Source organism: Schistocerca gregaria, chromosome X (assembly GCF_023897955.1).
Source record: "Schistocerca gregaria isolate iqSchGreg1 chromosome X, iqSchGreg1.2, whole genome shotgun sequence".
Lineage (NCBI taxonomy): Eukaryota > Metazoa > Arthropoda > Insecta > Orthoptera > Acrididae > Schistocerca > Schistocerca gregaria.
This window is the reverse complement of record NC_064931.1, coordinates 414,421,223-414,435,333: the sequence shown is the minus strand read 5'-3', so window position 1 is coordinate 414,435,333 and position 14,111 is coordinate 414,421,223.

Genomic DNA, 14,111 nt, shown 5'->3' with positions numbered 1-14,111 from the left:
CTGCTAGAGACGGCGGTGCTAAACGTGTTCTTCATTTGGTTTTCTCAAACCGACGAAGAGAGCTATACAGACATTACACACTGGGCAGCAGCACTCTCGTGCGCTGCTATCTACGCTATGAGAACAACTGACACTAATTGTATCTCTCTCTTATTCGGGTTGAGGAAATCGAACGAAGAAGAGGTTTTGCAACACCGTCTCTGGCTGGCTGCTTGAATTTGCGTACACAGCGACCTCATTGGCTAACTCCAATGCTAACCGAATCAAAAACAGCACAATATATCTAATTTTTTGGAGAATTATTTCTCGGCATAAGCTACCGTGCACCCAAATGAGTTGTAAATGAGTCTTCACTCAATGATGGACAGCTTCATACTGAAATACCGGTATCAACTGCGCTTTTCCAAATGAAACTGTAATAATTTCTGCTGCTAGTATCGTAGTTCTAAGGGAGACGAATTCAAAGGAGTTTCAGTCTCCCAAATCGGTTTAGTAGTTGTGGAGGAGTTACAATACTTAGAAGTTAGGATTTTTTTCTTTTGAACATGAAATCCAATTTTTATGAGGAATTTCGTTTTCTCATACGAAACATATCGCATCAGGGTGATGGAACGTTCCTGCTTGACGAAGCTAAGATGATCCACTTACAAAAGCAAAATAGTGGAGAACAATTTGATTTAATACTGCCACTAATTACACATAGCTAAACATGGTTGGCCCTACACATCAACTGGGAGGCAACTGATATAGAATTTAAGTATGATTCCCTAGTTCAGTGACAGTTCTACTCTTGTTTCTGCCAGAACATTGAAAGAAGGGTGCAAATGAAGCAATGAATTGATTTCTAGAACACAAAATTGAGGCGTATAGACTGTTAAACAATAACTTCGTGTCATGAGTTTAGTGTCAAGATACACAGTTACATTGCAAAATTACTATTCTATCCTACTCTGCGTAGGCAGAACACTGTTTATGATCACCCACTCTGACGGTAACGCAGAGACCTGTGGAACAAACCATATGTTTCCTGAGGTCATTGACGGCAATGTTCACGATGTCCAGAGTGTGATAACCCTTTTACCAGAAACCAATCCAGAACGTAGTAAAGTCGTAGTAAGCGTACGCAAACAGACGAGGGAGAAATTCGACTCAAAAACATAATAGAGGCAAGACCAAACACGCTACTAATCAATGGCACATATCTAAGTCTTCACTGAACTAACGAAAATGACTAGCAAGTGTGGTGCCCTAGTGTTTACAGGCACTCATGCGACATTGCAATGCGCCTAGCGCGGAAGTACGCCGCAGCTATGGTATGTAGGCAGAGTATCTCTGACCTGTTTCCCATATCGATACTCGGGTTGAGCGGGAAATCCGAATCGCTGTCGGATATTAAAATTACATCAGAAACAGCAACAAAAACAAAATCATATAAGACTGTGCTCAAAAACGCTTCCTTAAAATTTCGATTATGTCTCCAAATGTTCGAAATACGCATTGTGTACTGAATTTCACCTGTCATCACAGATGCATCGACTTCCGGAAAGACTGAAGAGATTCTTTCGGTATCAGTGCACATGCCACAAAAGCGCGATTTGTTAAAAATCGCTTGGGTCGTCGGAACTTGTACCTACACTTCATCTTTGAGTTAACCTCAGAGAAAAAACTCAGGTGGAAGAGCAGGCCAACTTATAACGTCTTCACGTATATCCAGCGAACAGGAGAGAGATGGATGAGCGCTAAGCTAGCCATAAGTTAGTATTGAGCCGAATACCCATTGTGCTGGCACCACATACGCCTACGTATTTGTAATGGTACTTCCTCTATGAGACCTCTTCGGTAAGAAATTGTGCGTATCTTTGTAAATAAGCTGTTTAGGTTTTTATGTCGGTAACGTCGCCTAGCGCTCTGTTTGAAAATCATTGACTGTGCTGTGTGCAGTCTGTGGCTGGTTTGCATTGTTGGAATATTTACTATTGTAGTGTTGGGCAGTTGGATGTGAACAGCGCGTAGCGCTGCGCAGTTGCAGGTGAGCCGCCAGCTGTGGTGGATGTGGAGAGAGAGATGGCGGAGTTTTGAGAGCGGATGATCTGGACGTGTGTCCATCAGAGACAGTAAATTTGTAAGACTTATATAATGACTTTTGAACACTATTAAGGTAAATACATTGTTTGTTCAAATGGCTCTGAGCACTATGGGACTTAACATCTGAGGTCATCAGTCCCCTAGAACTTAGAACAACTTAAACCTAACGAACCTAAGGATATCCATGCCCGAGGCAGGATTCGAACCTGCGACCGTAGTGGTCGCGCGGTTCCAGACTGAAGCGAATAGAACCGCTCGGCCACCAGTGGCCGGCACATTGTTTGTTCTTTATCAAAATCTTTCATTTGCTAACTATGCCTATCAGTAGTTAGTGACTTCAGTAGTTAGAATCTTTTATTTAGCAGGGAAGTATTGGCGCTCGCTGTATTGCAGTAGTTCGAGTAATGAAGATTTTTGTGAGGTAAGTGATTCATGAAAGGTTATTGTTAGTCAGGGCCGTTCTTTTGTAGGGATTATTGAAAGTCAGATTGTGTTACGCTGAAAATATTGTGTGTCAGTTTAGTGATGATCAGAATAAGTAAAGAGAGAAATGTGTGAGTACGTTCAGTTTTGCTCAGCTGTTTGAAAATCAATTAACGTAAGGGGTTTATCAGCACAGTAATTCATTAATTTTTCTAAGGGGACGTTTCATCTTTTATCCTATTCTTCAATGAATTATGGACCTGTCACGTAGTCTCCAATAACTATGCAATCAAAGCTCACATCCCCTGCGTCTGATGTTCAGCCTGCCTCAGCCTACTCGCATTTTCAGCGATCCCATAATTCATATTTCCCATATTAAACTTTCCGTGATTTCTAAAGGTAGTTTCATCGATAAAGAGAATTCTTCGAAGAAAGAACCACTGGCCTGATGTCGTGTCAAAGTTAATTGTCAAAATTCCATATGTCTTCTCGAATCCCGCTGGTTATTCCGCTGGTAAAATGACACATGTTACTGATGGAAGCTGTTTGCGCACAAAACGCAAAAACAACGCTGGAATGAATTATTCCAGAGGCAGTTGCAGTTTCTCTGGAGTCAACATGTGGGTGATGAGGAACAACCGGCAGAACATCTACTTCGTTGCCTCCGCTGTTACAGGCTTGCTCCGTACCCTTCGCTTAGCATTCTGGTATGCTTCCAATAACAATTATTTGCAAATTCGCCGAATTGTCATTCTTAGTAGACACCATCTGTCGAGATACCTTTGTGTGTACAACTGACCTGTTCACTTTGAGCACCTTCCGATTTCTCCGTAAAGAAGCAGCCTATCTAAGTCTCTCTTGGTTTGAGAAAGACTGTTTTTTTTCTAACTAACCAGCATTCGACAAACATGCTTCGCGTAGGCAGAATGTAAGCTATTTTTCCTCGTGCCCTTTTATACCGGCATTGCGTTGGTGCAACACTGTGTTTTCACCTAGTACGACGTTGCGTAATTCATTACATGGGTATGAAATCACAAACTTTGGCATAAGACGAATCAGATAAATCCTAAGTTATAGCCGGCCGCTGTGGACGAGCGGTTCTAGGTGCTTCAGTCCGAAACCGCGCTGCTGCTGCGGTCGCAGGTTCGAATCCTGCCTTGGGCATGGATATGTGTGATGTCCTTAGGTTAGTTAGGTTTAAGTAGTTCTAAGTCTAGGGTACTGATGACCTCAGATATTAAGTAACATAGTGCTTAGTGCCATTTGAACATAAGTTATAAATACTGTATTTAGCCCGGTACTACCGGGTGGTTACAAATAAAATGCGGCTACTTACGGAGGTCCAGTGTGGACTTTAATTTTCGTATGGCAGCGAAACTGGGTAATTATTTTAATGCGTTAATACAGAACCGATTTATGCAGGCAAAAAATTAGTTCCATTTTTGACCACCAGGTGCAAATCTGGCGGAGTACAGCATCTCGTCGACGTCTCAGCTGCACGTATTGCGCAAAACTGTGAAAGAGGCGGTTATTGCCTTTCTCACTTGTTACCTTTTCTGTGCACGACCCGTTCCTTGTCCGTAGCATATGGAAACATTTCTCTGTGTCTTTCTTGCGTTTGCAGTACCAGATACGCACCTAGTGGCCGAAATTGAAACTATTTTTCTCCAGCGTAAATCAGTTCCGCATTAACGCTTTAGAATATCTACCACGTTTCTCTGTCATACAATAATTACAGCCACCACAAGATAACTGCACACACACACCTCTGTGAGTAAGTGCAATTTAATTACAACCACCCAGTAGTAATCTGACTTTGAAAACCGAAATTGCGTTGAATTCATCTCTTTCAGAACTACGATACTAGCAGCAGAAAATACCACAGTTTCAATCGAGAATGCGAACTTGTTACCGAAATCTCTGTAATTATTGTAACTATGAAAAGAGACTGCACGTAGTTTAGTGACGACGTTCGCATGACTCATCAGCGTGAGAACAGAATTACCATATATTAAACTGTTTCGAAAGTGTTATAAGTTAACAGCTTACCTGTGCCATTCTGTATACGTGACAGACAAAAACGACCTGATAATAGTGCCACAACAGCGTAGAGGATGTGGAATCGAGATAATTTTCCAGACAATCACAGGCCGAAATTGCACCATAGTGGAGCTAAGGCCATGAAATGGCAGGAATTCAACGACGAGAGCGCGAAAGTGTGCGCATTTGAAGTAGTTTGCTCAAGCTAGTACCTGTTAAGCTAAACAGCACCGTTACTAACGAAATTTGCCTTAGATAATGGTTTCTACTGAACAGTGGAAGTTAGGTAAATTTTAAATTCCCATCAGTGGTTAGTTACTTTAGATGTGAAATTTCTGTGGTGATAACTGGGTGAGTCGTGACTATTACCCTGCGTCACAAGTACGAAGAAGATGTGATCGGATGTCAACGTAATTTCGTACACGTATACACGGTCTGCGGGTATCTAACTGACTAGAGTTGCCACTTTCGGTGACAAGTAGAACGACCAGCAGAGTGCACTACTGTAGTCCATGTTTAGTTTTGTTAGCATGCCTGATAGGGTATAAAAGAGGCGTGAACAGCGTCAGAGGTCGAGCGATCACAGTAAAGGCCACGGGGATGCTGCGTACTAGAAAGAGACAGCGTTATCAGCACTTGACAGAATTTAAAACTGGTCCCATTGTTTGTCTCGATGTGGATGGCTGGTCGAATGGTGCAATATTCAGATTTTTAAGGCATTCAGATATGACAGTGGTCAACTTTTGGGCTGCATCGGAACGAGAGGGCACGTACTGGCCTACTCGTCGTGAGTGTTCCGCTCGACCACAAGCGAGGATCGCCGTGTTGTGCACCAAGCACATCGTAAACCCTTCAAATCTGCTACCATTCGGGGTGAAGCCGTCACCAGAAAGCATGGACTGCTGATGAATGGCGTCGTATTGTGTTCAGCGATAAAGCGCTGTTCTGCACAACCCCGGAAGGCCATCGCCGGCGAGTATGGCGGCGACCAGGGATATAGTTCTCCTTCTTCCAACGGTTTGGAGAGGCACGACGGTGTTGCTCCGGCCGTCATGGTGAGGGAAGCCACGGGGCAGGACTTCAGGACACGGCCAATAGTGACTGACAGAACTCGAAGGACACAGAGGTACGTAACGAACATGCTGCGTCATCATGTGCTACCGCTCATGCGACAGTCTCGTGGTCCCTTATGTATTATGTTGAGGTACTCCCATGTCTAGCAGAATCCATAGATCTGTTCCTCATAGAACATGCATGGGGCAGCTTTGATGTCTACTCCATCCCAGTGCCAGGATTCAGGATATCATGGACCAGTTAGTACAGTTGTTGGCTGGCCGTTGTGACCGAGCGGTTCTAGGCGCTTCAGTTCATAACCGCGCTGCTGCTACGATCGCAGGTTCGAATCCTGCCGCGGGCATGGATGTGTGTGATGTCCTTAGGTTAGTTAGCTTTAAGTAGCCCTAAGTCTAGGGGACTGATGACCTCAGTTGTTAAGTCCCATAGTACTTAGAGCCATTTGAACCACTTGAACAGTTGTTGGCCAGCTTGCCTCAAGAAATAATACAACAGCTTTATGACACTCTTTCCAAACGAATCAGTGTGTGTATCTAGGCCAGTGTGGGTGCAACGTCATGCTGATAAGAGGGCTTATACCGCCAACGTCTTTGGAAATTTGACTCTATTTTGTACACGTCGAAATAATACAATGTACCCTCTCAGCCTGCGAAAATTCATTTCGTTTCCTCTTCCACTTCTGCCTTTTTCAGGCAGTGTAGAGTAACTACACTAAAAGTACCGTGACGCCATTTATTTATTATGATAATAAGCTGTGCTCCACTAGCATCACTGAAATAATACAGTCCAAATGTCGCAATACTTGTAATGTTAATAATAATGAAATTTAAGGGCAACATGTTTTAATTTCTGCTAATGTACAGACATCATTAACGAAATTTAATTCTAAAGAAATACAGGACATCCGTATATGTGAACTCAGACAGTGCTGAAAAAGAAACAAGAAAGAAATTTTAATCACTCGTTTTGCTTAATCAAATTTTTTTACTACACATACACGAAAATCCTGCCTCCACCGTCGCCACGAAATTGGCATCGCTGGAAAAATAATTGGCACATTCTCTCGAAAATTCCTGAACGAAAACGCACTGCTATACATACCCAAACACGGTCACTTACCGCAGACAATTCTGTACGCTCATCGGCTAATGGCTCTCATTTTATGGCCGTAGCTACTCAGTGGTGCATTACCGACCTATGGTTACCTGGAAAATTTCGCCCTATTCCACGTCCCCTATCCTGTTCTGATCTTATTATCACTTTGAATTCCTACACCCATTGGCCTCTACACAAGGTTATTCGAAAGTACCTCCAGGGTTTCAGAAGGGGACTGCGTGGAACTACAGGACGTACAGAAAAATGTTAGATATCAGTGGATAAAAGATCTCCTCAGGTTTTTATTCGTAGTAAGCGTCGTGGCGAACTTGCACTTCTAGGGAGAGAACAAGAAATTCGTTCTGTCACGTCTAGAGTTGCGCTCTACCAAAACTGCGATTCGGTAGTTGTGGTACACCACATGAATGAGGTAGGATCACCGGTAGTATCGGTAGAATTAGTAGGGAAAGAAACATAAATGAATGTGTAAGAGAGAAAATGGGAGCTGATAATTTCTCATTGTTTTTTCGTTTCTTTTGCACATAATTAGAACCTCGCTTCATTCATTGTTAGTGTATTTTACATGCTTACAGAATATAAACTGCATTTTATAAGTAAAAAAAATTAGTTGATCGCATAACTGTTGTCTTTTTATGCAATCAGAGCAATTGCTATCGATTCAAGTAGAGTTTACGTTCACAAACATAAAAACATACATATGATTGTCGTTATTTTGTACTCAATAGAACGTTCTTCATGATGATCATAGGTAAGAAATTCCTGTTATTATTAATAAATGTGAAAGTTCTTTATGAATAACAGAAACAGTATTGAAGTGATGTTTGATATTTTTGTTTTGTTTTGCGGTTTCTTTATTTTTCCTTTTTGTTGAGAAAATTGCGTTTTTTAGCGCTGTATGTTAATTCTTTTTCTTTAATTTTTACTATTGCATCCCTCTGTTTCGCGTTCCAAATCGACAATTTTCGAATAAAACTTTAATTAAACATTGACAAATCAGTTTTTCCATAAATAATGTTTATTCTTAAGTAGCAAAGAGGATGATCACCATGTAGAAAAAAACTGTTCAGTCCTGGACTTTTAGATACCCTCACTCTGTTCCTACACGGTTCACTGCTTCCGGTTTTAAGGGGAATCGAATAAGACACTGATCGCATACGTAAAGGAAGCGATCGTTATGAGGTAATGCTCGTAGGTATACAATACACCTAACGTACAGGTAAGGCGGGTACGACCTTTCAAAGCTACTAGGAAAACTACCGTAGCCATCGCTTACGTGTGGTAGTCTACGGTAGATTTACAGCTATAGCCTCATCGAATTACTTCGCCTCTTCAGATGGGAAACTCAGTGAGCAGATTGCCAGTGTGGGCTGCTGTCGCAGCGCACACACGCCCGCCATGCGCACATATTGACATTTACCGCGGTGCCCATATTGAGCACGTGTAATGTGAGCTGTAAACTTGGAAAGATGGTCTATCCACTATCATGTGTCTATTCACTGTATGTCTTATAGTTTTCACACAGTTTTCTTCTGAAACCCTGTAGGTACTTGTGAATAAACCTGTAAATAAATACGAGGGTTGGAACTTTAGTGGCAACTATTTATATACAGCAGGTACAAAATAGATACGTGTTTCAAAGTTTTACTGACCTTCAAAGTAGTCACCAGCATTGTGTATAATCCGTTGCCAGCGATGTGGAAGTCGTAGAATACTCTTAGCAGTGCCAGTTATTTTGACAGTTCGAGCGGCGCGGTCTGTTGCCCGACGAATTTGTAGCAGTTTTGATCCGAATGCCCTGAAGTCTTTCCTTCAGTTTAGAAATCGAGTTGAACTCACGAGGGCTTAAGTCAGGGGAGTGCAGTAGGTGGTATAGCACTTAGCAGTCCCATCAGTCAAACAAATCAGTAACAGCTTGCACTGTACGTGCTTGAGCATTGTCCTGCAAAATGATGATCAGGTCCTGCACAAAGTGTCATCATTTCTGTCTCTAAGCTGGTCGTAGGTTGTGTTCCAAAAATGAACAGCATAGAGACAGAAGTCATGACACTTTCTGCAGGACCTCTGATTTTCTTATGTTCACTTTCTTCGCCATGAGGTACAGTTTGTATCGTTTACAGCGAGTTTTTACCCAGGACAATGGTAACATGCCCCTACTTAATTGTAAACTTTATTATCAGACTCATGGTTACTTGTACTACCTAACGTTTAATTTGTCCACTCTAGAGTCATAAAGGATACAGACGTAATTGTTCAAATGTTTCCTAGCACCTTGAAGGAATCGCTGTATAGGCAGAAGCTAATCCGTCTAATAGTTACTTATTTTGTCAGCATGAATCATATTTCGTACAGCGAAGTTTGCGTTTTTAGGTATGAGTGTGGAAGTTAAATGAGGGAAAGGGTGACATGTCAGAACGTAGCCATTGTCATCATTTTCCTCCAACTGCGCATCACTTACGTCGCCACATCGTAAAGCAGTATTCAACATGGTCGATTATGCTCACAGTCGGCCGATTAACATCTGCACTCCAAAATCTCTCCTATCTGGACAAATATTGGCAAAGGGAATGATTTGCAGCGGTAGAAATTAAACTAGATGACTTAGGATTAAAGTGCACTGCCCCAAGTTTCACACAAGTGCGCTTTGACTCCATGCAGTCTTACAAATCACTCTAAGTAAGTACTATGTTGCTGTTACAGTGGCCACAGTCGACATTGTGTGTGTTGATCTGCACTGACGACAGTTGTCGCCTTCTGTTGTGAAATGTCACATTCTTCTTCAGGCTATCAGACACAAAAATCTGCTAAATGAACCGTAGATTAATGGAGGTTGGACGTATCATCTGTTACTGAAATGCATCAAATTTATTGAAATATATATGGTGTTATATGTTGTTATCTTTAATACTACTAGTTCATACTTTTTCGTCTTATTGGACTACTGTAATAACACCAAACATAACACTTCTGAAGGAAATCATCAAAAATTTCCCAAAGCATGTTCACAAAAGTGTTCAGCTATCAGTTCAACACCCGGTGAGGCAAAAAAAATAAGAACGAAGAATATCAGTAATTCGGAAAGAATTCCAAATGTTGCGAGCCTTAGCATACAAATGCTCAGAATGTAACAGTGTACCTTTTTTAAATATTGAACAAGATACGTTGATGGAATATTAACGTATTTTTATTTACATGTGACGCTACCACAAATCGAGTGATCTTAAAATGATAGAACAGTGTCAAGTAATCATTCGGCGGATACTGTCAGTAGTGAGGCTTGGTCTTTACAGCAGTGCACAGGATAAGGGTAGAAGGAGGAAAGATTCGGGTTTAACGTCGAGGTCATTAGAGTGTAGCACCTAACAGTGGGTCCAAGCCAGAACTCTCATTCGGGAGGACGACGGTTCGAATGCCCGTCCGGCTCTCCAGATTTAGCTGTTTCGCGATTTTACTAAAGCGCTTAAGGGAAATGCCGATATGGTTCCTTCGAAAGGGTGTGGCCGATTTCCTCCCCCGTTCTGAGCTTGTGCACCTTTTCTAGTGACCTCTAACTTCCTTCTTTCGTCCTTCGAACTGTGGAAGGAAATCTGACATGACCTTATTAAAGGAACAAGCCCAGTATTTGCCTTAAGTGATTTAGGAAAACTACGGAAATCCTAAATCTGTATGGCCAAATGGAAATTTGAATCGTATTCCTCCCAAATGTGAGCCCAGCGTGTTACCGCTGTGCCACATCGCTTGGTTGCACTCTAATAATAAAAAATAGTTGGTAAGAATTACACATATATCGACGACCGGAGGAGCTACATTTCAGTCAATTATTTATTGATCTGTGTAGAACATTTCACATCTGTGTGTATTTACACTACCATTAAGAGAAAAGTACTCTTGATTGCCAAGAGAGCTTTTAATAATCAGCATTTCCTCCTGCTGCCTTCAATGACCAAGTGTTCGATTGTTAACGCACCGACGGCGACGTGGTGTATAGATTTCACCATTTCTTGTGAAGACGTTGAAGTACCAATAGCTGCTCATGCACGGTAGCTTTCCTGTTCTCTGCCATTGTTTGTAAGTCCACGATTCCGTTCCAACACTTTTCCTAAACTAAAGAAGTGGAAACATTCTGTTCCTTTCCATCTTCTAGTCACGATACAGAGGGACAGAATTCCGTTCGTGTACGGCGGACAGGGTACCCATATAACACGCTCTGGAGATTCCAATGTTGTTCGCTGCATGCACGGGAGTAATGTGAGACCTTTTTGCTTGGATATGAACAAAGATTTATTTAAAATGGATTAAAATCAGTCTTGACGGCAACAAAATATTTATTTGTAATTGTAACCAGTTTCGGTCAGAGTGTGACCATCTTCAGACGTTTTATACCGAAATATAAATACAGAATGGATTAAGAGGGAAGGCTGATAATAGTAGTAACATATAAATTAGATGATATATAACTAAAATTAAAAGAAGGAACCATACCCATAATGGTAATTGGTGGCGGTGAACTGAGCAGGTGGTGTGGTCCGACGAAAGTGAACTGCTGAGAGGAACAATGGAGTTGCTTAAATATGCGATGCTCTGCCCATCGCATATCACATTACGTCAGCAACAGACAATTAGGCATACAAGGTGTAAAATGGTTATTACAATAACGTATATACAGAACAGTTATATCGAAATTAATAATGAACGAATAAATACGTATATTAATTTATACAAAGTAACTGCTGTAGACAGCATTTCGTCAAAATGCGATAAAAACATATATAGATGAGATAAGTAATACACTCCTGGAAATGAAAAAAGAACACATTGACACCGGTGTGTCAGACCCACCATACTTGCTCTGGACACTGCGAGAGGGCTGTACAAGCAATGATCACACGCACGGCACAGCGGACACACCAGGAACCGCAGTGTTGGCCGTCGAATGGCGGACTTTGAGCGAGGGCGTATAGTGGGCATGCGGGAGGCCGGGTGGACGTACCGCCGAATTGCTCAACACGTGGGGCGTGAGGTCTCCACAGTACATCGATGTTGTCGCCAGTGGTCGGCGGAAGGTGCACATGCCCGTCGACATGGGACCGGACCACAGCGACGCACGGATGCACGCCAAGACCGTAGGATCCTACGCAGTGCCGTAGGGGACCGCACCGCCACTTCCCAGCAAATTAGGGACACTGTTGCTCCTGGGGTATCGGCGAGGACCATTCGCAACCGTCTCCATGAAGCTGGGCTACGGTCCCGCACACCGTTAGGCCGTCTTCCGCTCACGCCCCAACATCGTGCAGCCCGCCTCCAGTGGTGTCGCGACAGGCGTGAATGGAGGGACGAATGGAGACGTGTCGTCTTCAGCGATGAGAGTCGCTTCTGCCTTGGTGCCAATGATGGTCGTATGCGTGTTTGGTGCCGTGCAGGTGAGCGCCACAATCAGGACTGCATACGACCGAGGCACACAGGGCCAACACCCGGCATCGTGGTGTGGGGAGCGATCTCCTACACTGGCCGTACACCTCTGGTGATCGTCGAGGGGACACTGAATAGTGCACGGTACATCCAAACCGTCATCCAACCCATCGTTGTACCATTCCTAGACCGGCAAGGGAACTTGCTGTTCCAACAGGACAATGTACGTCCGCATGTATCCCGTGCCACCCAACGTGCTCTAGAAGGTGTAAGTCAACTACCCTGGCCAGCAAGATCTCCGGATCTGTCCCCCATTGAGCATGTTTGGGACTGGATGAAGCGTCGTCTCACGCGGTCTGCACGTCCAGCACGAACGCTGGTCCAACTGAGGCGCCAGGTGGAAATGGCATGGCAAGCCGTTCCACAGGGCTACATCCAGCATCTCTACGATCGTCTCCATGGGAGAATAGCAGCCTGCATTGCTGCGAAAGGTGGATATACACTGTACTAGTGCCGATATTGTGCATGCTCTGTTGCCTGTGTCTATGTGCCTGCGGTTCTGTCAGTGTGATCATGTGATGTATCTGACCCCAGGAATGTGTCAATAAAGTTTCCCCTTCCTGGGACAATGAATTCACGGTGTTCTTATTTCAATTTCCAGGAGTGTAATAATCTGCTGTGTGAACATCGATAGCCATCTATGAGGATCTCCCGAAAACTCGTACATCGCATTCCAGCAAAGACAGGAAATAAGTGACTCATGGAAATGGCGTTGAAGTGTCGATATTCCCCATGAAGTGGAAGACGGTTTCGGAGTTGCAACAGCTACTTGATATTAAAAAAGTATTGCTGTGCAGGCAGGCTTGTAGAGATGCAAGTCAGATTTTTAGCCTGCTCCTAGATCATAGTGCCACTGAAAATACTGCTTGAGTGATGGCACCGTTTACCATAGAGGCGGGGTGGAAGCGTTGATATGCAGGTTTTAACGGAAGACTATTTCAAAGCTGTGACAGCGACTAGCTGTTACAGAATACTGGTATGCAAGTAAGACAATGGTAGCGTTTTGTGTTGTTAGATACTTCAGATGACTGGAAGCAAGTGACCAAGAAGATAACATGTAAAATATGAGTACATAGTATCCAATGTATGGAAATAGCTTGCATCAAAAGAACGCTACGACACAAAATATCATGGACCCATCAAGGTATTCAAAATATAAAACAGGAAGTATAAGCAGTCAAAATTTAAAAGATACTGTGATATAGTTGTTTGACGCCATGAAAAATTCCATAAAATAGCAACAAACATGAAATAAGTAATATTTGGAAAAATAAAAAGAGGAATAAAAACTAACATAAGAGAAAACGTGTTATATAAGAAGCCAAGAACAAGATCGTCAGATTACATCAATGGAGGCATTGTTACGGCAATTATCTTCAAACATCTTCGGCTTATTAATGCAATCATGAATAAAAATGCAAAAAAAACATAATCAGCCAAGAATTTTAAAAATAGTGAATATAGTTGTTTACAGTCATAAAGGAACAAAACAGCAAAAACATTCTACAGGGAGTCTTCATAAAGATCACATAAACGTTTTTCTCTGAAGTCTAATTGTTCGTTGAGCATGGACGATATTTTATTCCTGTAAGGAGCATAAATTTCTATCTCCTCTATTGTATTAAGTAGGAATTCTTTAGGTGCGTTGTGAATAACACATGTTGTTCGTATTAGATCCTAACAAGTGGCTCTGATGTGTCAGGTGTTAGCCAAATACCGATTTATTACAAGATGTACCTGACGTGTGTTCCTTGTAATGAATAGTGACTACCTTAATGGATACATGATGTTTTGCATCGTCATGTTCCATTGATGTTACCTATATTTCAGCAAATCTGACATTATGTGCGCCTATTTTACGGAGTTTTATGCAGTATTCATGACTGTAAACAACTATATCCACGGCA